The 4,443-nt window shown below is 39.1% G+C and overlaps 1 protein-coding gene across 1 annotated transcript in view; it reads right to left on the reverse strand.

Annotated features, from left to right (window-relative positions):
- Window positions 1-4,443, reverse strand: part of LOC107090949 (tankyrase-1-like) — a 41,069-nt gene that overhangs the window by 19,635 nt on the left and 16,991 nt on the right. The gene's annotated exons all lie outside the window — the stretch shown is intronic.

Here is a 4,443-nt window from a genome sequence, read left to right on the forward strand (position 1 = left end):
CAGAATGGGAATAGAAGTGAAAAATATGGATCATTACATCCATTATTAAATTAGTGGTTTATTTTATTCAGTAAAACACAAAATAACTAATTCATGTGAATTGTTAATGAAAAGGAGGACAAACAAGCAAAACTTTTAATATGTGCCCTTATCTATATAAAAGTAATAAAATAAAAATACAATAGGACACATTGCAGCATAGACAGCCTTGGTTATCTCAGGGTAGTCTAATCCAGCTATTTTGTAGCCTGTGCTAGTAAGCCCATAGAAAAAGCCAATAAGACACCAGGTCTGCGTGCCTTACGCACACCTCCTTGCAGTCCGACACCCCCAAGGGACATTTTGAGTCATCCAGATGTGAGTTAACTCAGCCTAATTAAGTCGACTCAATTAAGTCCTTCAAGTAGGGTTTCAACCAGTCCAGTGCTGTACCAGGAAGGCTGCAATAAATGCTGCACTAAGGTCCAATAATACCAGCACTGTGGTTCTTCCAGTCTGCATTTATACGGATGTCAATGAACACATTGACAAGGGCAGGTCTCTGTATTGTTGTGAGGACTGAAGTCTGACTGGAAGATGTCAAGGGGCTGGTCATTGTGAGAAGGCTGTTTAACTGCTTAAATCTGCTTTTTCAGTTATCCTACTGAAGAATGGATATAGCCACTGACTGTTCTCTACATGACCAAGATCAGCATGGAGATCCAAATAAACCTTGCAATCTGCACACAGGCTGATAGTTGTATACTGCACCTCTCCTGGTTGAAAAACTTGTTTATGAGGAAAAATATTATTTTGCTGTTGTTGTTTAGAGCTTTCTGATTATATTTTCCTCAAAACTAAACAGATAAAAGAAATGTTTTCAACTTTTATCCAACTAATAACAGGAGAGGGGATTATTAATAGATGCCATCTTGTTTCAGAAGCACTCATATCGCCTTTATTACCCATGTAATATGTGGCAAACACATCTCTGTCCATGTACCAACTCACTCTCCTCTTCAATGCTCTTCAACAGCAGCTGCGTTGGGAACGGCTGCTGACAGATGTGGCAGCATTTAATAACTCCGACACAAACACTCAATCTTGCCTGCATGAATAAATCATTCTCCACAGGATTGTCTGCCCTCGTGTTCTGCCACAGTCCGGCTCATCTCGGAGGTTTCCAGAGGTCCGTCTCATTTACCATGGAGGCAGAGCAGTGGGGACTGATGATGCAATGGTGTGTAAAAACAGCACTGATGCTGCAAAAATCAATTGAGTCAATGTCAAGAGCCCTTGTGAGGAGGAGCCAATGAGTTTTGTTGGATCATGGCTGTCATAATGTCTCTTTGCTTTCATAGTTTGCATACAAATGTACCATGTAACATAGAAAACAAACAAGAGTATAAATCTATTTTACTCAGTCTGGACCTATTTAAATAAGTCTGGACCTCCTATTTAAATCATGAATGAGCCACCTTTTTGGGGAAGAAAAAGTCCTTCCAATTAGCCCTATCCATCCCTTACTGCTTCCAGCTAAGTAACAAATAAACCTCTTGAATAGAATCCGCCTAACAACGTGAAGAAAATGAAAGAGTCTATACATCTTGATCAGCAAATGGCAAGCAACGTTACTAGTTTTTGAGACTTTGGCACAGTGGATGGCAGGTGTAAATGCATAGCAATGGGGTAAACACACTGCAAACAAAAAACTCCAACAAAATCAAAGTGTACCACAATGTCAACTTCACGATTACTGATCGGGAGGTGGTCTTGAAAGGCTGATCACCCCTCGTTACCCCCTGTACACTACACGACGCACGATCAGGCTGAAATTCGACCCGTTCCAAAAATTCTCACACCATAGGAAAGTCGGCCCGAAAAGGGCAGAAAAAAAAAATCGCACAGTGTAAGCCCGGCTTAAGGTGCAGTATTGGCCTGGTCTGCTAATACCTTGACTGTCGTAAAGAAGGCAGAACGTCATTTACGCTTCCTAAGATTTCTAAGGAGGGATATCATCAACCTAAGGCTGCTAGTAACCTTCTTGCTACCTTCCTCTACCCGCTGTGGTTTGTGCATTACACACATTTCTTTTTCTCCATCTTGACTATTTTCTGCTAAATCTGCCCATCTGCCTCAGTGCAGTGGGCAAACCACGTCAAAGCAGACGGGAAGAGGTCACAGAAGGTGGTCAAGATGCAGCAGGAAAAGCTACACTTCTTGCTGCCTCAGCAGAGCAATGCTCATCGTCAAGGACTTCACCCGTCACGCCTACCACCTGTTTGACCTGCTGCCTTTTGGCAGACCCTGAAGGTCCAGGACAAAAAAATTCAGGGAAAATGTATTCCCATTAGCTCTCACAACTCTGAAAGCACACATTAACTAAACTACTGCTGGTTTTTTCTATACATTTCTTTTTTTAAGACTTCTATTAGGTCCAAAAAGTTCCTTGATGCAACCCTGGTAATATGTCTGTACTTGCAGCCTGGTTTACTGTGTACATGAGGTTTTCTGTTCAAACTAAAACCAAGTTTATGATTTGTTTTTCCTCCAAAGACTGTAGTCAAGATTCTGTAACAGAGTTTTATTAAAACTCAAAGGGCAGCAAATGAAATACTGATTGTTGATTTTTTTTTTATTCATACCAAAAAGGTGAAAATTCTTAGCATTGATTCTTGACTCTTCGTTCCAGTAACCAATCAGAGCTGATCCAAAGGAAAAGAGATGATTTTCATCTCTGGCTGATTGAGATGAATCAGTGTTTTATTTGGCACCTGAACATTTACTTCAACTACATTTCATGCTGAAACACCTTATGACACGGCAAGTGAAGATAATACTCTGACTTGCTGCAAGATTTTCTTTTTTATATCTTACTATTTGCTCTTTTTGCTTTTCCACATCGAAGCTCTTTTATACTAAAGTTTATTTAATCACAAAAGTAGTTTTTGTTTTGTTTTTCCTGCCAGTGCGTTTCATTAAGTTTACCTTTTCGTATTTATGAGCACTTAAAAAGACCTTTATAATTGTTTTTTATTGTCCATACATTAAAATTACATGTTGATTCTCACTACAGAGGAACCAAAAAAAGACTTCTCATAATGCAGGAAATCTTGTAATAAAATTGCAATACCCTGCTTTTTTTATTCTTCCACGCATTTCTGAAGTAAACCAAATTAAAAAGATATTCTCATTTAATCTCAGTCCATAATCTTCCTCCATGCAAATCAAATTTTATCAGTTTGAAAACACACAGTACATTTTATAATTAAATCTGTGGGGAAAAATGAGTTTGTGTTTTGCAGCTCATGTATCTTAAATGCATCATATTGTTCTTAATGTATCAGGTTACGCATCTCAGCGGCGACAAAACAAAGACACCGTCACACTTTGAGAACCGGCTCCCGAATCGCTCTATGCAGAACCTCTTCATAAAAATGCATGAAATTGAGATCCAGTGCAAACATGACTCAGTTCCTGCCCACACCAATCCATCAGGAAAGGTTGTATTTCATTACTAAGAATTTGAATATTCAGCAGCACTTACATAATGTTTACTCAAAGCCTTTAGGCCGCATCATCTGAGCCGAAGCTGCACACTTATGATGATGATGAGGGTAGCCGTGATAATGATCATTGCTCCATATACCAGCACTGGAATGAACGAGCAGTGTCAAATCCCTCTAAGCTCAAACTGTTTTCATGCTGTTTCCAGAATTACAAAAGAAGCAGCAAGGGGAAGACAGAAGAGGGACCAGCGTGGTCAGAAACACAGAGTTCCTCCACATATAGGGGCTTTATTGAGCTAGAGAAGATAAACGTAGGTTCCATTACATAATAAAATGGAAACAAGAACCTTAAAGCTACAACCAAGTGAGAAATAAACCGTGAACACAATGTTGAGAGAATTTGGGATGTACATCTGTTTCTGTGGAATATTTCTCACACAAGTAAGGTGTAATATTTGTGTTTCTTTCTGTTACTTGTAATGTTTTCAATATATCCTGGAGTTGTTCTATATATTTTTCCTTTTCTACAGTCTTTCAGCCTTTCAGACCCACTGCACTGATATTTCCTCTTGGTGTGCACCATATGGTGTATAATCTGAATGACAATAAGATCCTGTCTCCACATGATAGAGGGAAAAAAAAGGAAAATATGACACTGCCTGTAGCACGGGCAAGTTATGGACTGAATTTTAAAGCAAAACATGGCCAGAAACAGAAAACAGTTCACAAGGAAGTAGACAAAGGAATCTGGAACATCATGTGTGTATATGTGCAGTCTGGAGAATGACGTTCCTGCAAAGGTTTCAGGTCTAAACTTTTTTTTATTTTCTAAAATACAATTAACTAATTTAATTAACTGTAAGACAATTATTTCTACAGTTGGCAGGGTTGTAATATTAAAGGGAGGATGGATGGATGGATGGATGGATGGATGGATGGATGGATGGATGGATGG

This window comes from Cyprinodon variegatus, unplaced genomic scaffold, assembly GCF_000732505.1.
Source record: "Cyprinodon variegatus isolate N-32 unplaced genomic scaffold, C_variegatus-1.0 Scaffold318, whole genome shotgun sequence".
NCBI classification, from domain to species: domain Eukaryota; kingdom Metazoa; phylum Chordata; class Actinopteri; order Cyprinodontiformes; family Cyprinodontidae; genus Cyprinodon; species Cyprinodon variegatus.